Source organism: Oncorhynchus mykiss, chromosome 12 (genome assembly GCF_057628025.1).
Source record: "Oncorhynchus mykiss isolate SJ-2025 chromosome 12, ASM5762802v1, whole genome shotgun sequence".
NCBI lineage: Eukaryota > Metazoa > Chordata > Actinopteri > Salmoniformes > Salmonidae > Oncorhynchus > Oncorhynchus mykiss.
The window spans coordinates 43,075,390-43,101,843 of record NC_143033.1 but is presented as its reverse complement, the minus strand read 5'-3'; the positions used below and the strand labels follow the sequence as shown (position 1 = coordinate 43,101,843).

General features: G+C 42.9%; 1 protein-coding gene across 3 annotated transcripts in view; it reads right to left on the bottom strand.

The window, feature by feature from the left end:
* The window catches only part of LOC110537627 (homeobox protein PKNOX2), an 82,729-nt gene that overhangs the window by 36,293 nt on the left and 19,982 nt on the right, over positions 1-26,454 (bottom strand). For all 3 annotated transcript variants that reach the window (XM_021623813.3, XM_021623811.3, XM_090192532.1), the window contains exon 2: positions 19,933-20,020. The gene's annotated coding sequence lies outside the window, so the exon portion shown is untranslated. The remainder of the gene's footprint in view (positions 1-19,932; positions 20,021-26,454) is intronic.

Below are 26,454 nucleotides of genomic sequence, written 5' to 3'. Positions count from 1 at the left end.
AAAGCACTACAGTGTCAAAGCTGCTCATGTAGCTGGCTGGCTCTGAATTCCTCGGTTTCTGCAAACAGAAAATATTGTCACTCTCTCTCTTTCTCGTTTTCTCTAACACTTGCGCTCAAACACGTACACACACCACCACACACACATTCCTGTTCCTCTTTTGATAAGACTGAGTCAGATTTCTACCAACTATCAGCCGCGGTATTTAAACAATTAACTCCCCCACCAAAAACAAACAGCTAAATAAGAAGTGTTGGTAAGAAATTAGCCAGAATCTTTGAAGTGCAAAGACCTCTCCAGTGACATGTCTGACACACAGCGATTGGGCACTCGTGAACACAGCTCTGCTAGGTTTCCCAGCAAACAGAAAACAGGTGATGCCTGCAGTCAAGGGAATGTGGTCAGATGAGTGTTTACAGCACACACACTTCATCAGAATACTCTCACGAGTGGCTTTACACAAAAGTCGGGTAAGGAAACCATGTGTTTGAGGATGTTGCACGATCCTTTCTAAGCACACACATACTGACAAACTATCAACAGCATAACACAGGTTGACTTCAAGATCGATGCCACACATGCTGCACAATGCCTGACTTAGAGACTGATCCCCGTTGGTTTTCTCAGTGTCCAATGTTAATTAAGAACATGTCTGAATGTGGCAGTTTACTATTGATTTTGTAGTTTTGATTTCAATTGCGCATTGAGGATCATGAAGGAGAAAACCACTGAGAGACTACAACCACAACATTTGCCTGAGCCAAAGGGCTGCCCTCCCCGTTCCATTTTCTCCATCCCGTTACCGAGTTTCCTGGTTACGGACATGACCATGAAATGCAATGAATAACATTTGCTTCGGAGGTGACACGTAGTCCAAATATCATGCATCTTAATGTCCTAAGTCATAGCAATAACACAGATGAATATGGGTATCCAATTACTGCTCATTCTTAGAGGTAGATTTGCAATGCAAAAGGTAAGAGGAGAGGAGGCCTTGGTGGGTATTCAACATGTGAGAGAGAAAGGCACCACACACACTTTTGCACACACACACACACGCTTACACACTTACAAAATCGTACACATACACATGCACAGAAACATATAAGTGGGCACCACACACACATACGCCACACCGTACAGCCCGAGGCGGGTGGGCCTAACAGCGGCCCTCCGGCCTCATAGCCCCCGGGCTAGGAAGAGGCTCACATGACGGGGCCTAGCCTTCTTCAACCTCTCCTCCTTAGCATTCATCCTATTACCATTTGAAAGACACACACACACACACACATCGACATTCACACACACACACACACTCATGCACACACACACAAAATGTGGGGGTAATACCTAAGAAGCCCAATGTGGATGGTTTTGATGCTGTCGCTCGGTGAAGAACGATCATAGACATTGTTATAGACATAAGTTCAGCAGAGGTCACTGCACAGATACTGCTGAGGGAGAGACTTTGTTGCAGATTGATTTGTTTTGTCTTCACCCCCGATGGTGAAATTGTATTGATGAATCCAGCAAAGAACTGTAGAAGTTAATTAACTCATGTCTGACAAGTTTGCATAGTGCAATAATGTCCATTGAATTTTGGGTAACACTATCTATGAACCACCTGTTTATAATGCCACATAGTGCAATATAAGGCTTCTTATAAGCATTCATAATAGCGCACAGCTCATTTTAACACTTTTTATGAATGCATTAAGGCTATAGATTCATTCATGCATCAAACAAAAAGCATCATGCATTATAAAGACGAATAGGTCCTTATAAGACCCGATATGAATGTATGAGAGCATATAATGCAGTTATAAGTCAAAATGACCTTGAATGATAAATGCTACTTCCTAGTGACATAGTTTTTTAGTAGATTTTGTGATAATGTCCTTCATACATTTAAATGTGCCACAAAAACATAAAAAACACCCTACCATTTCCCAGGAGTATTTTCCGTCCATATACAACAGCATCAGTCGCCCAATCTGACTCCAATTCTTGTTTTCTTTGTATTTATGCAAATGATTGTTTGGATATTACAGATTCAGATGTGATTGCATTCTGTCCTGCTTTTTAAAATTAGATTAAAGATTCGACTATGGATGTTGATGAGACTACTATAGTGTGGTGAAATTTGTGTAATTCCCTAAAGGCAAATGGTTCGCATGCAAATAACCTTATTAGCATATCTAAAAGCTCTTATTATAATTAGGTTGTTTTTTTCTAAATAGGGTACACGTTACCCTGGGATGAAAAGGAGAGGAATATACATGTTTCACACAAAATTGCAAAACCTAAAAACTGTATAAAATCTGGATAAAGTGCAGACGCGTTCAACAGGGTAAATAATTCACGAACGTTAGCTAACATTAATTTATTAGATTTATATAGCACCTTTCCACCTACAGTAGGTGCTCAAAGTGCTTTACATAGTCTGAGGTGAAACACTCACCTCTTCCAACACCAATATGTAGCACTCACTTGGGTGATGCACGACAGCCATTTTTTGTGCCAAAAAGCTCACCACACACCAGCTATCATGGTGGAGAGGTCAGGAGTTATATATGCTTATTAAGAATGAGAGGGTGATTAGGTGGCCATGATGGAATGGGGCCAGGTGTGAAATTTAGCAATGACACCGGGGTTAACACGCACACTCTTACGATAAGTGCCATGGGATTTTTTTTATGACCACAGAGAGTCAGGACACCCATTTAACATCCCATCTGAAAGAAGGCACCCTACGCAGGGCAATTTCCCCTTCACTGCCCTGGGGCATTGGGATCTCCTTAGACCAGAGGAATGAGTTCCCCCTACTGGCAAGAACACGTCTGCCATGATGACCCTCAACACTGGGGCCCCTCAGGGTTGTGTACTTAGTCACCTCCTGTACTCCCTGTTCACCCACGACTACGTGGCCAAACACGACTCCAACACCATCATTAAGTTTGCTGACAACACAACAGTGGTAGACCTGATCACCGACAACGTTGAGACAGTGTGGTGCCAGGACAACAACCTGAGCAAGACAAAGGAGGTGATCGTGGACTACAGGAAAAGGCTGGTCGAACAAGCCCCCATTAACATCGACGGGACTGTAGTGGAGCGGGTCAAGACTTTCAAGTTCCTTGGTGTCCACATCACCAACGAACTATCATGGTCTAAACACATCAAGACAGTCGTGAAGAGGGCATGACAAAACCTATTCCCCCTCAGGAGACTGAATAGATTTGCCATAGGTCCCCAGATCCTCAAAAAAGTTCAACAGCTGCATCTTCGAGAGAATCCTGACCGGTTGCATCACCGCCTGGTATGGCAACTGCTCAGCATCTGAACGAAAAACGCTACAGAGGGTAGTGGGACGGCCCAGTACATCACTGGGGCCAAGCTGGGGCCATCTAGGATCTATATACTAGGCAGTGTCAGAGGAAAGCCCAAAAAAGACGGTTTTCTCTGCTAGCGCACGGCCAGCGTTACAGGAGCTCCAAGTCTAGGACCAAAAGGCTCATTAACAGCTTCTACCCCCAAGCCATAAGACTGCTGAACAATTAATCCAATGGCCACCGGACTATTTACATTGACCCCTCCCCCCCATTTATTTGTTTTGTACACTGCTGCTACTCGCTGTTTATTATCTATGCATTGCCACTTCACCCCTACCTACATGTACAGATAACATTGACTAACCTGTACCACCGCACATTGACTCGGTACTGGTACCCCCTGTACCGGTACCGGTATTTTATTATTTTTAACTTTAGTTTATTTTGGTAAATATTTTCTGAACTCTTTCTTGAACTGCACTGTTGGTTAACCTCTTGAGTGTAGGGGGCAGTATTTTGATGTTTGGATGAAAAACGTACCCAAATGAAACTGCCTATTTCTCAGGCCCAGAATCTAGAATATGCATATAATTGTCAGATTAGCATATAAAACACTAAAGTTTCCAAAACTGTCAAAATATTGTCTGTGAGTATAACAGAACTGATATTGCAGGCGAAAACCTGAGGAAAATCCAACCAGGAAGTGCTGTTTTTCCTGAAACCTCTCTGTTCCATTGCATGCCTTCCCTCCATTTAAAGGGATATCAACCAGTTTCCTTTCTCTATCGCTTCCACATGGTGTGAACAGTCTTTAGACATAGTTTCAGGCTTTTATTCTGAAAAATGAGCGAGAAGGATCACATCGCGTCAGTGGATGGCTGGGTGCCAGCAGAGTTTTGCATGCGCAACAGCTTGGAGCAGACATTTTCTCTCTCTCTCCTATTGAACAAGCTACGGTCCGGTTGAAATATTATCCATTATTTATTGTAAAAACAACCTGAGGATTGATTATAAAAAACGTTTGACATGTTTCTACAAACTTTACGGATACTATTTGGAATTTTCGTCTGCCCCTTCGTGACCGCTCGAGCATGTGGATTTCTGAACAAAACGCGCCAACCAAATGGAGGTATTTTGGATATAAAACAAATCTTTATGGAACAAAAGGAACATTTATTGTGTAAGTGGGAGTCTCGTGAGTGCAAACATCCGAAGATCATCAAAGGAAAGCGATTCATTTTATTGCTTTTCTGACTTTCGTTACCAACCTACTTTGCTGCTAGCTGTTTGTGATGTTTTGTCTGCTGAGAGAGCTTTTTTTAAAAAAAATCTGACACGCCAGGTGGATTAACAACAAGCTAAGCTGTGTTTTGCTATATTGCACTTGTTATTTAATGAAAATGTAATATTTTTAGTAGAGTCATTTGAATTTGGCGCTCTGCAATGTTGACGAAAATGATCCCGCTAAACGGGATGGGTGTGCCAAGAAGGACTTATAAGTAAGCATTTCATGGTAAGGTCTACAAGTGTTGTATTCGGAGCATGTGAAGCATGTTTTATTTGAACACCACTTCCAGCAGCATCTGGTCTCCCATCCAGGATCGACTCTGCTTAACTACAGAGACAAGCCAGCAGTAGGTTGCAGGGTTAACCTAAAAAGGTTTGCCACTGTTATTTGACAGATACAGTAGATCAAATGTATATTTGTTTCTTCAGTGGCAAAGCTTATAGGGAAAATATAATATAATATTGGAATATCTAGCAGGTGAACTATGGTATAAGAATAATTTAATTCCAGAGCTCTGTTGATGACACCAATCAAAATAGGCAGATTATTTCAGAGTAGATTGCCATTTTCAATCAAACTTCCTGTGCACCGAAAGACATTCATGCATTAGCCAGCCTAATAAAGACCATCTAAATTGTGTTCTTTGTGTATTGACATTATTTTCCAGGTGAATCCTTTCTGTTTTGAAACATTTAGGCATGTTTTTTCCTCTCTCCCTTCCTCCCTTATAGACTTTCATATCCAGTCAAACAGCACTTTGAGGGACTTCCATTTGGAGATCTTCAGTGCATCCTCCTACACACCACATAGCTTTCATTCTGTGAGTTGTGCTAAGCCGGCTCTGAATGTACCAGCATCTTGATGTTATTAGCCCGATGCAGGGCCGAGCAGGCAGCGTGTCCCGCAGTTGACACACAGCAGTCGCATTTCCTCCCTAAGCTGATAAATATCGGAATATTTAAGGCTGAAAATTCTGCCTGAAATTGGAACTCCTGAGCTCGGCGAGAGGAGCGTAATCTTCAAAAGTTTGCTGTCTTCAAATAATTTCCGTGGCCCTCTCTCTCTTCTTCTTCTACTCTCATGTTCACAGGCGATACGCCGGTTGTAACATTGTGTAGCTTATCTGCTATTGCATCTGCAAGGCCATTTTAAAATGGATACCTCCTTATCGGTGGACGTGTGAGTGAGCGAGGCCACAACTTTAGGTGGTGGTGGTTGTGGTACATGACAAATACTGTAACTGAGTGACATGGATGGTGTAATACACGTGGGCCCTACCTCACAAGCCTGTCCTGCTGTTCAAGCTTCATAATTGAATAAAAAAAATATCCATCATATACATTTTTAAAATTGAATGTGATTCAACCAGTGGCGGTCGGTGTCATTTTTAATTTTTTTTAAATAATTATTTCTATTACATCATATTGGATGACTGTCATTCATATTCCATTCACCCAGCTCAATTTAACATCCATAGGTTCAGCCTATTAGATGATACTCAAAATTTCCCTTTACCCATCATGAGGTTGCTACAATCTAGCCTACAAATAAAAGTTTACAACGTAGGTGTACAGGTCAAGAGAAATTAAAGTAATTAAGGTGACAGACAGTGACACATTCAATACCGCCTTGTACACTCTTGCCTGAATCTAGATGATCTAGGGTGTAATCATTAGTCCAACAGTTGCAAACAAGTTTCCATTGGACAAATTCAGGTATGTGCATCCCCGTTTCGTTTTGTTTGCTTCTGTTAAGAAAAGTTTTTAAACAGAAACACTCCTGATCACACGCAAACACACAAAACAACTTTCCAAGCCAAACTTTCATACCATAACCACTAACCACAGCCTACATCATTGTCACCATATTAAGGTCATAGTCAACATATAGTAACTACTAGAACTAACACGCTAGTAAACCCAATACAATCATGCAGTACAGTATACAGCAAGCAGTTTAACAGTTACACCGGCGGGCCTCGGTGGCAATAAATGAATAAAGCCAAAAGATTACCTTGACATAGCATCCCTCTCTGTTTTAACTGGGTATATGAGTAGGCTAAACTAGTTAGCTAAGTAAGTGAAAGTGAAAGTAAAAGATACATATGCTACGAAATATAGTTAGCTCTCTCTCTGTCTTCAATTTTTTTTGTCAACTACTCTCCACATGTTATGCACTGCAGTGCTAGCTGTAGCTTATGCTTTCAGTACAAGATTAATTCTCTGACCTTTTGATTGGGTGGACAACGTGTCAGTTCAAGCTGCAAGAGCTCTGATAGTTTGGAGGAAGTCCTCTGGAAGTTGTCATAACTACTGTGTAAGTTTATGGAAGGGGTCTCCTAGGTTTTTTAATGTTTCACTTTTTTATTCACGATAAAAATGGCTATTTTCCCAACACCTAGGCTTATTCACTGGCTTAAAAAAATCAGTCTGGATCTTAAGCACTTACAAATTCATAACATATTGCACAGTATGAATTGGAATTTGTAACATATCATAAAATATATTTTTTTGCAATAACATTTGTACAAAATGGATGATGTAGTACACAATTGTGCACAATTTTCTGGGACCTGTTTTGCCTTGAGCAGTACTTTCAAAACTCCTGCCGGAAATCATACAAAATCTCTGGAGCATTACTTCAAGGGGAGTGTCACTGCCATTGAAAGAAGAGGACCAAGGCGTAGCGTGGTGAGCGTACATTCTCTTTTTATTAGAACAAGACGACGAACAAAACAATAAACACTACCAACCAAACCGTGACGCTAAAGGCTATGTGCCATAAACAAAGTCAACTTCCCACTCAGAAAGGAGGGAAAAGGGCTACCTAAGTATGGTTCCCAATCAGAGACAACGATAGACAGCTGTCCCTGATTGAGAACCATACCCGGCCAAAACATAGAAACACAAAATCATAGAAAACAAAACATAGAATGCCCACCCCAAATCACACCCAGACCAAACCAAATAGAGACATTAAAAGGCTCTCTGACAGGGAGCATGACTCTGTGTCCTGTGCCCTTAGTTCAACTTCAAACACCTTTAGACAACAGCTTTTAGAGTGAATATTAGGTATATAACACCTAACATTGACACCGAGGGTAAATCAAGAGTTTGCAAGGTTGACATGAGTTAAATGAACGGCCAGTGCCATGCCATGCAATGCCCTGCTTGGTGCCACCGGAGGGTGAGGGCACATTGTGTAGAGGTATTGGCAGGCATGTGGCAGTGGAGGGGAAGATTAAGAGCACCTAGTCATCTGCATGCAGAGGATTCCAGCTCTCTATCCTCCTTCCATCCATCCCCCTACAAAGGACAAGCGAAGGGGAATATTTGAGGAGAGCGGCGGGGGGCTAATGAGTGGGGGGATTATCAGGTGTGTGGGGGGATGTAGAGGAGGTAGAATGGTTGGGATGCGCAGCTTTGATCGTCAGCAGATTCCAGGTGGAGAGGGTTTGAGGCCCCCTCGTCAGGGTCTGGATGAGCCGCCGAGGGGGGTCAGACTATTATAGCAGGTGTAGGAACCAGGGCAAGGTGGATGACATGTGTAGAGGCGGTAGGGAGAAAGACCTTCACCCCATAAGGGTGTTCGTAGGCAATGTGAGGTTGGACCCATGAGGAAACCGAAGGGTAACCAATGCTTGGTTGAGCTTAATGAGAGGTTGGTCCACAAATTCTTAAAACTGTCTGAAAGATAGCTAGGCTACTGAATATGCTAGCTAATTGAGATCCAGTTCATGCATGCTCCCTTCAAAATGATTGAAAAGTTAACAACTATTAACCCTATATACAGTTTCATTCCCTGCAACAATGAACCACTCCCCTCATTTTCTCTCTTAATCCAGATGTATTTCTCCTGTAAAATGGAAATCTGATAACTGTCCCCAAGTATTCCCAAGGGCCTGGTAATTACGATATCGCTTGCTGATACAAACAAAAAAACACACAATTCAAATGATCACAGTGGGTATGCCATAAAGTTGAAGAAAGAAAAACAGTTGGAGAGCATGGAGAGCCGTCTAGAACACAAACCAGGCAATGGGGAAGAAAGAGACAATAAAAAGTAGGCCAGAGCTCTGAAATGAGAGGGGCGAATAATGAGGGAGACGCTGGTGTTTGCTGCTCTTGGCACCGACAGCTGATGTTTGTCTTTGTGTCGGGGAAGGAGCCCAGCCGAATGGAATCCTTGGAAACACCAAACAATCCAATATTACATTTCCTCTCTCAAATGCCACAGGGAGCGGAGGGGAGCATGTGTGGGGTGATGAGGGAGAGAGGGGGAGTGAGAAAGCCAGAACTAGAGAAAAAGAGAGAAAGGGAGTGTGAGAAAGGAAGAGACACAAGTAGATTAAGAAAGAGAGAGAAGGTAAGAGATGAAAGGAGCCAGATGGAGATATATAGAGAGAGAGGAGAGAGCAGCCAACAACAGAGAGAACAGAGACATCGGGGACTCAGTATTACCAATGCTGTTTTAAAATGGGGAAAAATTGAAAATGCACATTAGAACTGAACAGGCAAGTTGCTGCAGGTGCATCAACAAGTTCCTTTGGTATTTTAAGTAGAAATTGTGCACAAATGTAGCATTTTAAAAGCCTGATATATTAAATAAAGTTCCCTTTAATATAGACCACATGGAAAAATCAGCCCCAGCCAAAAGGACATCTGGAGTGCATTAGAGCTCTGAGGACATTGGATCTCCCCCCGAGCGGCAAGGCTGGATGGGTGGCCCACTGCAGACCCATTTTAGCAACAGGTCCGACCCTTTGTGATTGATAGGGGGCCTGCCTGGAGGAGTCCCCGCACACTTACCACTCACACACGCCGCACATGCCACACACTGCACACACTAAACACTCAAGTACAACATACCTCATACGCCACATTATATGTCGTAGGGTTCATACATGTAGTGTAAATGTAGTATTATATTTATCACTCACATAAGTGAACACTGGAAATGTCAGAAAGTGTGAAGTTAAAATACTCATGGGCACTTTGCACACAGTTAACACTTTTAGAGTGTTGCACATATCACTCATTGCTAGATTCCCGAACTCTCAAAACTCATGCACGCACTACAACACAAATAACTTGAAAGAATTTGACAGTATTATTATAAAAATGATTCGACAGATTCTTCACAAAGTTGCTACGCTTCATTTTGTAGTCTTAATCTAAATTATACTGCACATAGAGACATTTTCTGTTTACAAGCGAACATCCCGTTTAAGTGATGAACGCGTATCCTCACATCAAAAGCCCTGTAGCAGTATGATGTTGGGAACTTGACAAACTTAACAATGAGTGAATGATGACCATGAAAACACACAAGACTGATGGGTATAGCTATGCTCAATAAGCATATTATTCTAGCTCTATTGGTGATATTTTACCTTGCCTCGCTATCTTGCTAGCTAACCAATCCTCCGATGACAGCTGCCATGTTGTAGGCGCTAACCATCTGACTACGTATTTGTTAACTTGCAGCCCTTGCAGAAAAAACATGCATTTCACGTGAACACACGTGTTCCAAAAAAACATGTTTCCATGATCTTATGTGAAAATGTGATCACATGATCTTATGTGAAAATGTGATCACATGATCTTATGTGAAAATGTGATCACATGAGAAGTGTTCCAAAAACAGATGTATTCACCTGATTTCAGATTGATTGATTTAACGTGAAAACAGGTGAAATTCACATTAAATGAATTTTCCGCATGTGAAATAATGTGTTTTTTCTGTAAGGGAGAAGCTGCATCTGAAGTTGTATTCAATCCAATGTAAACAAGCCCCTTTCTGATGTCTTTTAACAACGAGGCCGAGAAATGGGTCTATACTCTTGACTAGAACTTGGGGGGGTCATCATTCTCTCCTTATGGAAGCAATGTGAAATGATGTTGAGAAACAACATACAACTGCTTCACTTCCAGATCATCAAAGCATTGCTTAAAGCATCAGTTATGCTGGTTATTCTGAAGCTATTTTTAATATACTGTGTATATGTCTTCCCTATACGTTTTCAGTATTCTTGACAGTGAGAAAATAATACTTTTTTCAAAAAGTTCAAAAGAATCCCCTCATTTTAAAGAAATTGCCATCACTTGATTTGCCATTTCAAATCAATTGCAGCATCGGCCCAATTCACAGGAACTTCTCAGTGGCGTGCCACACACCACACGGACGAGGTTGATCCATATTTCACGTTTGAATATAAGATGGAAACGAAAGATCAGCCTCCATGCCAGAAGATGGGGGGAGAGTCAGACCGAGACTGCCCGAAAAGAAAGGGAAGAAACAGGCGACATTTAGAGTAAATGGCATCCAAAACCCTCTCCAATTATCTTTGCCAGCCACGCCAGCGAGACTGACTTAATTAAAATGACTTGAGAGGGAGGGGAGCGAAAGGAGCCGCCAGTGATTGAGGGGGCAAGGCGGGTGTGTATCAGCGGCGAGCACAAAGCTTGGGCGTCGGGCGACTGCCGACCACACTCCCTTTTCAATTCTGACATCAAAAGAAAATAAAGAAATCATAATAAAAAAGAGAGTCCTTGCCGTTTGGAGCCATGTAATTGCACTATTCAAATCCAATGTTTTTATCATCGTTCAGATATTCTATAGAAGAAATGTATTTATACACAAAAAAAGAGAGAATAAAACTGATTTTATTCCCCCTCCAAATCCCCCATAATCCTGTTGTCTTTCTCAGGCTGTCTCTGACGGTGACCTTTTTGCAGGGAGCCTGTTACCATAGAAACCCCTCCATTCTTTGTGAATTTCTGTCACCATTTAGGCAAAAGTGGTGACCTTAAGGTAAATAACAAGCATTCCGTTCCCCTCGTCTAAATCAAGTGTTGTTTGTGTGTCTTACTTTCCATATCGAGCTGCAGGTGACGCGTGAGGGCCTCTTCATTTAGAACAGAACAATAATCTTCTGAGAATTGCTCATGTACCATAACAATAGACGATTGGATTCGCAATTTCCTTTTGTCTTAAACTGATTTATGATTATCAGAATGTCCATGCCAAGTGTTTCTCCTTCCAGTTAAAGTGAAGCCCTGATCAGCAGATACAGTTGCTCAAGTGGCACCGCATCTTGGTTAACACCTGTTACTCTTTCTGTTACTGTTTCTATTGTCTCCTCTGCTGATTTGAATCTTAACTCTATTTAACAAAACCCTACTTAGAGATGTTGTATAGAAGGATGGTGTGTGGAGGTTTTATTCAAAAGTATTTGTATGATCACAAACTTGAACTCAAATTCACAGGTTGATGGCCATTGCCTACCACAGTGTACCTAGCTTTGATGTGGTCTGCAGTTTGAGACTACAGCGTAACTGTTAGAGCAACAAACGTATCTGCACCAGCTGAATTTAAACAAAATAAACGTACTTACATAAAAAGCTATGTTTATTGAACTACAACCTATTATGAAAGAGCATGACTTTTCTTGGAATAGAGCTTGCTCAGTGCAGTGTTTAATATAACAAAAATACGTTTTGGCAAAGGGATCAGGTTTTTGTTCTAATCACCGCTGGTCAGAGTGTTGTATACAAGCCGGCACCCAATAAGTAAAACATTTTACGTTCTGCATATAGTGTTTCAGTCATTCAAACACTGCCTCACTGCTTGTGGGGAATGCCTGAGCTCGGTAAGGGGTTGAAGAGAGAGAGAAAGAGAGAAGGAAGGGTGGGAAGGAGGATGGGGTTGGGTTAACATGACAACCACTGTTTTGGCCAGGATAAAACCAAGCTTCTCTCTCACCCCTCCCTCCTCTACTCATCCTCTTTTCCTCCTTCCTCTCCCTATCTCTCACTCCCTCCTTCCTATTTAGCTCTCACTCTTTCTCCCTCTCTCCGTCTCCCCACTTGGGGAGAGTCGCATTCCCCTGTGTTGAGTTCAGAGGCGAGCCGGAGCGCAACTCTCCTCTCAGTGGCAGGATTGTTCTCAGGGCTCTAGATCCTCCTCCGGTTGCCGTGGAGACCTCCATACCACAGCACTGACCCTGGAGGTTTGGGTCTGTTTTCCTCCAAGCAGGAGATTCTGGCAGCTGGAGGACAGCTGTTACTACCAGGGCCAGGCGTCAATCAGCTCCAGGCCTACAACCACCCACAACAAATACTGGGTACACACACTGAGTACACTGTCTTGTGTTGATGTAGTAAATATTTTCTTAAACCTATTTTCTTAAAACTGCATTGTTGGTTAAGGGCTTGTAAGTAAGCATTTCACAGTAAGGTCTACACCTGTTCTATTCAGTGCATGTGACAAATACAATTTGATTTGATTTGAAACATTGAAATGTTAAATTGTCTTTTGAGGATGAAATGTGTCGTTTTTCACCACAAACAGATGCATCTTGTAATTGGGTTGTCTTTTGTGCAAATCACAATTTCTCACTTCCTGTGAATGGACTTAGTAGCCTTAATACTCAGTGGGGACAGAATGGAGCAAAGTCAGATTAGAAGCTAATTCACAGTATACATTACACACTGGGTCTAAATGCTCCTGTAGGTGAACACTATTCACTGTGTAATAGATTTTGGCAGGACCCTCTTACAGAGGAGTCAAAAGGCACATTGGGCTGAATCCCACAGCAGGACAACCGTAGTGGCATTAAGATGGTGTAGAGGATTAAAGTATGGGCAACTGATCCTCAACTGCAAGCTGCAATATAGCTATTCCTATAGGGGTTCTCTAAAATGGTGGACCAGCTTCACATGCATACCAAGGGCAGACTGATGACAGACGAGGGCATGTTCATATCTATTGCATGGGCATCACCACCAAACACATACATACTGTATACTGTACATGTTTGAGTTGGAAAACATCTCAACACATGATGCATCACATTGCTGTATATCGGCAGTGATTGGCTCTCACTCATCTCCACTCCATTCATTGCTGCTGAAAAAGCTATTCTTGTAGCACTTTGCATGCCCTCTTCTTGAGTTGAGTACTTTCCTTGTTTCTGAGTGCATCAAGCACTGCCATATCCCACACTGCACAGAAGCATGAACACTACCCCAGTCTCAGTGCAGCACTTTGAATGCTTTAACTGGGTATAACATCTGTCTGTTAGTTTCACCAGTACTCTTTTTGAAATTAGTTAATATATTAGTTAGTATCTATTGTACACATAGGTGATGAAAACATAAACTGTAGACTTGGTATTGATCTGCTTAACATCCCAGAGATAGATGATTGCAAGTGAAAAAAATTTGTTTTATTGTTAAGTGCTACATAATTCAAGCCTAGAATACATTTGAACAACAAAGACATGCAAACATTCTGAAGAAAACAAACATTGTACAATCAGTCAAACACTAAAAAAAAGTCTAGAAGCCCACAGACTTCCTATAAAAGCTTCCACCCTTCAGGCCTGCCTTATCTTTCAACAACGCTCCAACATTTGTCTCTTTCTCCTGTATATATGTTTTACAGGGATGGGGTAGGGGTTGATAGCAAGGTTCGAATTATAGAGAGTTTCGCTGCTTCTTTTTTCTCACCAGGATAAAAAAAAAAGTGCATGCAGCCTACGCAGGGAGCTACGTTGCAGAGTCTTTCGGCTCTTCCTCTCCATCTGTTTTGTTTTCTTTCCATCGTCCCTTTTTGATGAGCTGGGTCTTCAGTCCCCCCAATAAAATCCCATTAGCTCTTAATGAAGTCGGGCTCGCAGCCTCTCGGCCTCACCTCATTTAGCACGATTGTCTGGTGGCCATTGGCATGGAGGCAATTACAGCCGCGCGGCGAGAGTAATTGGATATGCCGACAGGGGCCCCAAGAAATGGGGAATAAATAAAAAAAATATTCAAACTAATAAGCTTCCATTCAGATGGTGGTATGGCGGAAGGAAGGGGTTGTGGCTAAGTTAAATCAACATAATTAGTGTTGCTGGGTTGGTGGGGAAACGAGAGCAGGGTTGGGTAGCTAGCAGGGTGAGGAGATGAAGGCGTTTCACTGGGGGATGATGGTTGAGATGGCAAGAACGATGGGATGGGAGATGGAGGGGTAGCTAGCGTGCTGCTAACGCTAATGATGAAGGGCATACGGGTGAACTCAAAAAGGTTGCAGGAGTATATATTATAGGCGTACGTCAATTTGTTTTCTTTTTCCGTTTTGTCTAAATATTATATTTTTTCGTTCCATTATCGAAATGACAGCTAAATCGTTTAATTTCTTAGGAAAATGCCCTTATCCCAGGCGGCACCCTAGGCTCACAGATTCACAGATTCTCCACTAATACGGCATGATATTTACAGAGGTGCCGGTTCAATTGGTTTCTCTAGGGTATACTGTGCATTCGGACAGTATACAGACCCCTTGACTTTTTCCAAATGTTGTTATGTTACAGCATTACTCTAAAACTGATGAAATAAAAAGTTTTCCCTCATCAATGGGTGTTTCTACAACTTCATTGGAGTCCACCTGTGGTAAATTCAATTGATTGGACATTATTTGGAAAGGCACACACCGGTCTATATAAGGTTCCCCAATTCACAGCATGTCAGAGCAAAAACCAAGCCATGAGGTCCAAGGAATTGTCCGTAGAGATCCGAGATAGGATTGTGTCGAGGCACAGATCTGGGGAAGGGCGAAAAAAACATATCTACAGCATTGAAGGTCCTGAAGAGCACAGTGGCCTCCATCATTCTTAAATGGAAGAAGTTTGGAAGCACCAACACTCTTCCTAGAGTTGGCCACCTGGCCAAACTGAGCAATCGGGGGAGAAGGGCCTTGGTCAGGGAGGTGGCCAAGAACCCGATGGTCACTCTGACAGAGCTCCAGAGCTCCTCTGTGGAGATGGTAGAACCTTCCAGAAGCACAACCATCTCTGCAGCACTCCACCAATAAGGCCTTTATGGTAGAGTGGCCAGGCGGAAGCCACTCATCAGTAAAAGGCACATGACAGCCTGCTTGGAGTTTGAAAAGGCACCTAAAGGACTCTCAGACCATGAGAAACAAGATTATCTGGTTTGATGAAACCAAGATTGAACTCTTTGGCCTATATGCCAAGCGTCACGTCTGGAGGAAACCTGGCACCATCCCTACGGTAAAGAATGCTGGTGGCAGCATGATGCTGTTTTTTAGCAGCAGGGACTGGGAGACTAGTCAGGATAGTCAGGATCGAGGGAAAGATGAACGGGGCAAAGTACAGAGATTATTGATGAAAACCTGTTCCAGAGCACTCAGAACCTCAGACTGGGGCGAACAGGACAGTGACCCTAAGCACACAGCCAAGACAATGCAGGTGTACCTTCGGAACAAGTCTCGGAATGTCCTTGAGTGGCCCAATCAGAGCCCGGACTTGAACTCGATCAATCATCTCTGGAGAGACCTGAAAATAGCTGTGCAGCGTCTCTCCCCAACCAGCCTGACAGCTTGAGAGGATATGTAGAGAAAAATTGGAGAAACTCCCCAAATACAGGTGTGCCAAGCTTGTAGCGTCATACCCAAGAAGCCTCAAGGCTTTAATCGCTGCCAAAGGCGCTTCAAAGTACTGAGTAAAGGGTCTGAATACTTACATAAATGTGATATTTCAGTTTAGGTTTTTTTATACATTTGCTAAAATTTCTACAATCCTGTTTTTGCTTTGTCATTATGGGGTATTGTGTGTAGATTGATGAGGAAAAAACTATTTAATACATTTTAGAATAAGGCTGTAACGTAACAAAATGTGGAAAAAGTCGAGTGGTCTGAATACTTTCCGAAGGCACTGTATATTGGATTTCCTTGCGGGATTGGAAATGCCAGCCTTCACTATTTAATTGTCTGTAAAGACAGTGGGAGGTGTCAAGTTCTTCAATCTAAAATAACCTTAGTTGCCTCATCTGAGAGCGAGCATTTCAGATGTAGTCTGTTTAATGAGGTTGGCTTCCATCTCTGAATTTCTATGCTAACCTTGCTATGCATGTGTTAGATACTTCATATGTTAGATACCATTTGGTCAACAGGATACTGTACACAAGAAACTCATGGGAGTCCTAATGGCATGTCTTAAACAGTTGTAAGGACACATCTAAACATAAAACACAAAGTTTAGATTCCAACAATGCTAAATTATCTGTAACTAACATCTACCTTTGAGATGCTTGTCATTGGCCACATGCTAATGCTAAATCTAACAATACAATTCCCTACCACCATTTATGTTGTCCTCCTCGATAAAAAAGGGGAGAAATGAGACAGCGGACTTCACACTGGAGAAATTAAATGAATTGAATGAAATGAAAAATCGAGAACATTGGAATCCAGTACTCTTGGCACATGGCGAGCCCCTCTTGGTGCCAGATGCCTGGGCATCTCCCCTGGCTCCCTCCCTCCCCCTCCCTCCCTAAGCTGAGCGACAGGTGGCAGAAACATGATCACCAAGCAAAGGCCTTCACCAGGGGCACCTCCGCCAGAACCGAGCAGCCTACCCACACCCTCCACAATGGGGGTAGAGGAGGCAGAGGACTGGATAGAACCAAACCCAAGAGGGAGTTAGAGGGATGCAGCCAGGGAGTGGGAGAATGGAGGAAGGAGGTGGTTACAATGGAGCCTTTGGCAAGCAACAATGCAGAGAGACTACAAGTCTATTGTGGGCGGTGTGCTCCTACAATAGTCGGGGAGTGTCTCCTGAGGGGGCATCCACCATAGCAGGGCCCCTCTCAGGCAGGGCCCCTCCCAGGCATCGCCTATGTTTATACCTGGCCCCACCTGGTGACACTTCCCCTAAAACCTCAAAACACACATAGAGATACAATGCAGGTAGTCTTCTTGAGATTAAACACTGGGACTTACAGGGACATTTATTGTCGGGCGAATGTGGGTATTGAGCCTAAGGGAGAGGTGCGAGTGGTATTCACCAGAGTGGTATTCACCAGCCCGGTTCAACCTGTGCCTCCTCCAAGCACCAGGCCTCCTGTAGGTCTCTCCGTCTCCTCCCTCTAGGTCCGCTCGTCGGTCCCGAGCTGTCAGAGCTGCCCATCAATCAGGAGCTGCCAGAGCCACCTGTCAGTCAGGAGCTGCCAGAGCCGCCCGTCAGTCAGGAGCTGCCAGAGCCGCCCGTCAGTCAGGAGCTGCCAGAGTCTCCCATCTATTCGGGACCTGCTGCAAGGGTCCCCAGTCCGATGTCGGCAGCGAGGTTTGCCGTTCTAAAGGTGCCACTGAAGCGGGCAAAGAAGCGGGCAAAGACTATGGTGGAGTGGGGTCCACGTCCCACGCCAGATCCGCCCCCTCGGACAGACGCCCACCAGACCTTCCCCTATAGGTTCAGGTTTTGCGTCCAGAGTCCGCACCTTTGGGGGGAGGGTACTGTCACGTTCTGACCTTAGTTCCTTTATTATGTCTTTGTGTTAGTTTGGTCAGGGCGTGAGTTGGGGTGGGTAGTCTATGTTCTTTTTTCTATGTAGTATTTATGTGTTTGGCCTGGTATGGTTCTCAATCAGAGGCAGGTGTCGTTCGTTGTCTCTGATTGAGAATCATACTTAGGTAGCCTGTTTTCCCCATTTTGGTTGTGGGTGTTTAATTTTCTGTTTAGTGTTTTCTGCACCTTACAGGACTGTTTCGTTTTTTTTCGTTTATTCACGTTGTTGTTTTGTATTTCAGTGTTCAGTTAATAAAATCATGAACACGTACCACGCTGTGCTTTGGTCCACACCTTCTTCCACCAATGGTCGTTACAATAGAATTGTTCTATCATTGGTCATGATACCGGGAAAGAATATAGCAATGTCTAAAGGTTTCATATTAATCCATCCAGACCGGTGTGGATTGGGTGGGCAGCACAGGAGGTTGGTGTCACCGTAATTGGGGAGGACTGGTTCATAGTGATGGGTGGAACACAATAAATGGAATGGTTATCAAACTTAAACACATGATTTCCATGTGTTTGATACCATTCCATTCACTCCATTCCAGCCATTATTATGAGCCATCCTCCCCTCAGCAACCTCCTGTGGGGGACAGCTGTGTTTATCAGGATCATATACTGTAGCTGCATGATCGCTGCCCATTCATTGGTACAATAACAAGGTGATGTCCAGGAAGGGAAAGAGCTAGGTAGCCATGGACAGTGTTCATAAGAGACTATCATCTCATGGATGCCATTCCCTTGAGGAGAGACAGTGGTACCTGGTGCGGATGGCTGCCACTTCCCTAACACAGAATGCTAGGTTAAAACCTATAAGGATTATCAGAAGTGCCGGAGCAACACAACCCTTCCCTCCTCTCCCCACGACTTTGGAATGAAAATGTTTATTAGTCTAAAAAGATCTATACAAACAAACACTCCGCGCGACAGGGTGAGATGGCAGCTCCAGCCAGGAGGAGATTTAATTAGCGAAATCTCGTTAGGTCTAACAAAATTAAGTGTAAAACAATCCTCGGCAGGGCTCCGAAGAATCCATACAGGGGAGGAGAGGAGGGAGGGAGGATGCAGCGGCTGGAAGCGATTAGGGCCAGGAGGATATGGAGACAGGCAGTGCCAGTGCACCGTTGTTGTGGCGGGAAATGGCTTGGAATATCCAGCTGCTTTTGCACTCAATTAAAGAGACTTCCCTCTCTTTCTGCCCTCCAACCCCCCCTTCTCATCCTATTCCTACTACAAAATGAGTTCACCTCCCTGTTGCCTGTCATTATAGTGTCACAGTAAAGCCCTCGTCTCGAACTCTCGCCACAGCTTCACTTAGAACTCATCAACTCCAGTCAATTCCATCCTGGCCAGCTCAACCATTAAAGACACAAATAGTGTTTTTAGAGTGAATCTAACTGCTATTAAAAACATGAAGGGGGAAAGGCAGCATCCAAACTTTGGGCAATAAACTCCCTGCGAGAAGTAAAGTCAACTTAAAAAGTCAAATTGGGAAATACAACTTAGTCTGCGGAATTAGGAAGAGGCCTTAAATGATTGATGTCGATCTAGGTCAACCGAACCGCAACGGAGTTGAGTCAATCAAAGAGACTTACAGTAACTACTCTTGCATGGTCGTTTTTTAAGGTAGGAGTTACACTTTTTGTGTGCTCTTAGTCTTAGCCTTCATCATGGAACGATAAAAACACTTGGGAGTTGGATCTGAAGAAGCAGCTTGACAGTATTAGATGTACCAGATGTGCTGCTAAGATGTGTTGTTAACACCCCATTAGTTAGTCATGCGTATGTGTATAAAACACATGCCTAAAGACTACACTTAGGCTCTCGCTAAATACACGTCTTGTTTAATGGTGCTGTAAACAAACAGATAGTATGTAAACAGTAACTTGAGTGAAGAAGTCTTAAAGTCTTACTTCCCTATTTCAGATCTGTGAAAAGGTGATGGGAGAACTTACAGTTAGTTTGCCCTCGGCAACACAGCAGCAGTCAATGTTGTTGTGGTCTGCTCTTCCACGCCTTAGTGTCCGGTCCTCCACACAAAGTCTGCAAAAAACAGGGAAATGTTGCTGTGTGAGTGAACATGCATGTTTAAAGTCCATTTTTAACATACTGTACACAAAATAAGGCAAAATCAGAAAAGTAGTAATTTCACAATGATAGTGGTCTGGGTTGTTTTCTTATGTTTACAGTATTATTGGCATTAAAATACTGCCATATAATGAGTGTGAATAGAGTGGTGAGGTGAAGCAATCTACCGTGTCTAGAAGCGACATCACCATTCATTTTCTGCAATCAGGTTCACTCAAACATCGTTTTAAGCTTTGTTTTACTACTGACAGTTACAGCTGATTTCAGAATTGTATATCGATTCTCTCTCTTTAAATATTTGTCATCTGATTTCTTTGTTTCAGTCTCTGAATTGTTTAATTAAACATTTCGCTGCCAGCTCCAGATATCAGGGCATACAAACTATAATCTATGTCCTGAATTAGCCAAGTGGGCATGTGCGCCCAGCTATATCATGAGTAAGTGCTATCTGGGATACGTGGGACGTCTCTAACCTAATGCTAACCTTAACCCCTACATTACCCTAACCATATCCCTTACCTAACCCTAAACGTAACCATTTAAAATGTCAACTTCAATGGGGTAGGGACGTCCCAAGGAGCCCGGATAGCACGGACCCTATATCCTGTCCCGAGCTTGTTTTCCCTTGCTAAAATAGCTGGCTAGCTGAACTATAGCTGTGTTCGAAAACAAAATCATTTCAAATTCCACATTTCTTAAGCCAACCAGATGGAATAATTCTCTTGTTTTTTAAATGTATAGATAGCCCGGAGCACACTCCAACACTCAGACATAATTTACAAATGAAATGTGTGTGTTTAGTGAGTCCGCCAGAACAGAGGCAGTATGGATGACCAGGGATGTTCTCTTGATAAGTGCGTAAATTGGACCATTTTTCTGTCCTGCTAAGCATTCAAAATGTAATTTTGGGTGTCAGGGAAAATGTATGGAGTAAAAAGTACATTACTTTCTTAGGAATGTATTAAAGTAAAAGTAAAAGTTGTCAGAAATATAAAGAGTAAATTAATGTACAGATACCCCAAAATCTACTTAAGTAGTACTTTAAAATAGTTTTACTTAAGTACTTTACACCACTGGCTAATGTTGGCTAGATACTTCTAGACACAAATGAGAGAACACCTCACTGACAATTTTACTCGCCCTAACAGAGCTAGTTAGGCTGTTTTCATGTTATCCAGAGCATTAGTGACTATAACTGTGCTGCTGGAAACAATTTAATTACGCTTTTTTTGCTGACGTGTACAGACACCGGCCGTTTGTAAATTCATCAGTTATTCTGCGCGAGAATGCTCTGAAATCAGAGTAGATAGCCAGAATTAACAATGTCCATTAAATGTACAATGATCACTAAGAATGAGTTGAATAATCAAGTCAATAAACGTTGGGTAGTTAGTTAGATAGCATAAAGTTAGTATACTGCCTGGCAAGTTCGATGTACTGTAGTAGTAGTCAAATAGTATGGTTAGTGTCACAAATAGTATGGTTAGTGTCACAAATAGTATGGTTAGTGTCACAAATAGTATGGTTAGTACGGTTAGTATGAGTACTTGAGCTAGTTTTCGCCATCATTGTCAAACTTCATAAATACTGCACCCTCAACTTCAAAACTCCTTTGCTAGTTATACGATCATGTAACTAAGAAAATTGCTGGAAAGAAACTTGACTTATTGTTTTGTTGAATAGTCATGACTGGTTCGACCTATCTATCGTGTCGAAAGACAATTGTGGCAAACGATATCATTGCTACTTAACGAGTATACAAGTTCAGTTTTGAGATCCACCAGTTTCAGTGGCATAGGGTTAGCTAGACATTTCTGACTGATCTTGGAACTATGACAACAAGCAGCCTCTCCTCGCTTGGCTCGATGGAAGATGTCGTGATTTTGCCAACACAGACAGATATGTACACAGTCTTGTACCCTTAATCGTTCTTAAACTAACTATCATATTTGTTGATTTAGGCCGTCATTGTGAATAAGATGTTGTTCTTAACTGACTGGCCTAGTTAAATAAAGGTTCAATAGAAAACATGTATCTGACTTTATTAGTATAATGAGTAATCCAGGAATGTCACGAGTAAATTGACAAGAGAAAACCTGAGAAAATATCAACTCTACAGAGCACCAATGGCTACAATGAATGGCTAAATTACTTCTGGCCACGAAGGGTCCACGTTAGGGTCTCACAACTCTATATGTCGAATATAGAATATCTTGGCTGCAAGTAGCCTTAGTCTCTTTTAGACATATTCCTTTGTGCCTAGTACCTCCATAGGCTCCTGGACTCATTTCAAGGAGTTCAGGTGCAGTGCAGGAAGTCAGTGTGCACATGTAACCGATTTAAGTTCAATCTTCCATTTAGGATTGGACACCTGATCTTTCGCTTGACCGGCTAGTCATGTATCCTGTCAGTGGGAGTGTGCTGGGCTTCCCAGCAGGCTAGCAACTCCAGCTGCTACCTGCTAACACTGGAGCTCTGAACAGCGAATGTTTACCAAGACCTGCACTGCTCAATTGGGACTGTGTGTGAGGTATAGGCTAGGGAGCTTGGAGACTGGATATTTAACAGACGGGGGGAGGGGGGATGTACATACTGCAGCAGTTACATGGCTTTATAGTTTCCTTCACTGCAAGACCACTAACAAGTTAATTAAATGACTGGATAGGATTCCACCATACACCCTTTTGCATCAATGTATAAACTCATTTCAGACCAGTGCTCATGAAAGTAAACAAGGAGAGTAGGCTTTTTTTTGTGGGAGGGGGGGGGCTATCCTCTAGCCTGGGTTGTTCACTTCACCAACACAACAGTCACCGAAGGAAGATCAGGGGAGGTGGAAGGGGAGGCATTTCTAAGGTTTCCTCCAGCTACAAAGAAAACATTTTAGCCTGGTCTGTAATCCCTCTGGAAGCTTCCCCCTAAGCTCCGGGACCAGCAGTGGCCTTCCTCTCCAGCCGCTCAACCTGGGCTGGCCTTCCTGTTGACGTCAAAGTGAATTAAAGCGGGCCGAAGCAGCAGCGGCTCCCCCCCGGGGGCTGGAGGGCTAATCACTGTGTTCCTCGCAAACCACAGAGGAAGCATTAGCATTCCTGGAGCAGCAGACCACCAAACCAGCCCCACTAAGGCCTGTCAGCCTGGTCGGCTGACTGGGCCCCCAAACAGACACAGAGAGGAGAGAGTGGGCCTCTCTGACTTGGGAGAGGGGGAGGGGGAGAGCGTTAGATTTTCCCACATTCAGTCACTGTCTTGGTCTCAGAGTCTCAAGTAGTCTGGCATGTCGCCTTGTGCAAACAGTCCAGGCCTAGCACACACACACTCACACACATGCACACACAGTCCCCCAGTCTAGGAATTCTTCATTAAATTGAACAGTGGGAGGATGGGGCGCTGCTCTCGGGTTACATTTTGACTTGATTAAAGCTGAAGGAATTGGACATGGCAGCAGTGCTACCCCATGACAAGTTATTGTGCTTCCTGTGAGTTTTTATCGCAGCCCTGTACAATATTTGTTCTCGAATAATGGGATGCGCTCGGCTGCTTCAAACTTGTTTTCGGCCACGCGTTACGAAACAATTCAGCTCATTTGCTCAATTTTTTTTTTTTTTACAATTCACGTGGAGTACAGGCAGTTTATTTTAGTTTCAGGCAAATATGTTCAGAGAAGATATTGTGTTAATGTAGGTAATTCATATTCACTAAATATCCTATAATCGTACACAGACTCAGTACACATTGGTATATTCCAGATGGACCTCTTTAAGATCCACAAACTCTCCTCTTTGGAAGAGGAAGGTCAAGATGAGCAGGGTGGACCAAAGGACTCATTTCCCACAATCCCTTGCCAGCAATAGCCCCCAGCTGTTCAAAGCCTGCAATAACAGCTGCTCAGAGGTTTAGTGCTTCATGTTACTATGACAACAGTGGACTGATTCATATGCACAGTCTCTCTGTTCTAATAACGAAAATGACATTATGCCATAATTTAATTTCCATAAAACACAAGAAAGGCGAGCAAGGTTTTTCTACACAAAGATGCAGGGCATGAAGAAGCAAATTCATTTTGGATTCATTTTGCAGTTCTGTAGCAGATGCACCCAAACTCAAAAATCCGTTCCCCACAAACTTCACACCCCACACTTGCAATAAACACCAAACAGAATGTAACTGTATCTATAGAACTAACAAAATATAAAATCCTTACAGTGGTTTCCACACACATCCAATGGGACCTAAATATTCTGTCATGCCCTACAGCTGTACAGAATATCACACAGATCACTGTCAAGCAGGATGTACAACAATGATACAATTGTCTTTCCACTGGCCAAACAGGAAGTGAGGTCATTTGGCCATCTTCACTGGCGATTTCTATAGGGTGCTGATGCTATAAGAAATGCAGAATAGTACTTCCACATTTACAGTATAAAGCCTATAGATGACATCAACAATTCAACTCTTTCAACTGTCTTTTATAAAAAGCTATTATACCAATATGTCTCTACCACTTTTCAGAAGGTAATATAGCACAACTATTTATTTGGTCATTATTTCAGGGATGGAACTTATTTAGGTCACAATCAATAGCAAAAATCAAGAATTTTGACATAAGACCAACCCTTACCGTGCAAAATATATACTCTTTCACCATCACAGACACAGGTTATTTTGAAACTATGTTTTTTATTTATTTATTTCACCCTTATTTAACCAGGTAGGCTAGTTGAGAACAAGTTCTCATTTACAACTGCGACCTGGCCAAGATAAAGCATAGCAGTGTGAACAGACAACAACACAGAGTTACACATGGAGTAAACAATAAAAAAGTCAATAGCACAGTAGAAAAAGAAAAAAAAAGGAGTCTATATACATTGTGTGCAAAAGGCATGAGGAGGTAGGCGAATAATTACAATTTAGAAGATTAACACTGGAGTGATAAATTATCAGATGGTCATGTGCAGGTAGAGATACTGGTGTGCAAAAGAGCAGAAAAGTAAATAAATATAAACAGTATGGTGATGAGGTAGGTAAAATGGGTGGGCTATTTACCGATGGACTATGTACAGCTGCAGCGATCGGTTAGCTGCTCAGATAGCAGATGTTTAAAGTTGGTGAGGGAGATAAAAGTCTACAACTTCAGCGATTTTTGCAATTCGTTCCAGTCACAGGCAGCAGAGAACTGGAAGGAAAGGCGGCCAAATGAGGTGTTGGCTTTAGGGATGATCAGTGAGATACACCTGCTGGAGCGCGTGCTACGGGTGGGTGTTGCCATCGTGAACAGTGAACTGAGATAAGGTGGAGCTTTACCTAGCATGGACTTGTAGATGACCTGGAGCCAGTGGGTCTGGCGACGAATATGTAGCGAGGACCAGCCGACTAGAGCATACAGGTCGCAGTGGTGGGTGGTATAAGGTGCTTTAGTAACAAATGGATGGCACTGTGATAAACTGCATTCAGTTTGCTGAGTAGAGTATTAGAAGCTATTTTGTAGATGACATCGCCGAAGGAGGATCGGTAGTATAGTCAGTTTTACTAGGGTAAGTTTGGCAGCGTGAATGAAGGTGGCTTTGTTGCGGAATAGAAAGACGACTCTAGATTTGATTTTAGATTGGAGATGTTTGATATGAGTCTGGAAGGAGAGTTTACAGTCTAGCCAGAAACCTAGGTACTTATAGATGTCCACATTCTAGGTCGGAACCATCCAGGGTGGTGATGCTAGTCGGGCGTGCGGGTGCAGGCAGTGTACAGTTGAAAAGCATGCATTTGGTTTTACTAGCGTTTAAAAGCAGTTGGAGGCCACGGAAGGAGTGTTGTATGGCATTGAAGCTTGTTTGGAGGTTAGATAGCACAGTGTCCAAAGAAGGGCCAGAAGTATACAGAATGGTGTCGTCTGCGTAGAGGTGGATCAGGGAATCGCCCGCAGCAAGAGCAACATCATTGATATATACAGAGAAAAGAGTCGGCCCGAGAATTTAACCCTGTGGTACCCCCCATAGAGACTGCCAGAGGACCGGACAACATGCCCTCTCGATTTGACACACTGAACTCTGTCTGCAAAGTAGTTGGTGAACCAGGCAAGACAGTTATTAGAAAAACCGAGGCTACTGAGTCTGCACTTAACATTGGGAACAGCACAGAATACATTTGCATGTGTTTAGGAGTCATTCTAAGCTCAATATTGGGGACTATTACTAGGTCAGTACGGCTAAGGCTTTGTTGTTTAAGGATAAGAACTATAGAATTCCAGGGAGCTTTGGATGACAATGGTAGGTATTCCCATAGGGGTAACAGTACACTCCTTGGCATCACGAGGGGTTTACCCCAACATTTAACGAGCAAGCAGCTAATAATAGGCAGATGTGGCAGACAAAGCACAGGACACACACATAATA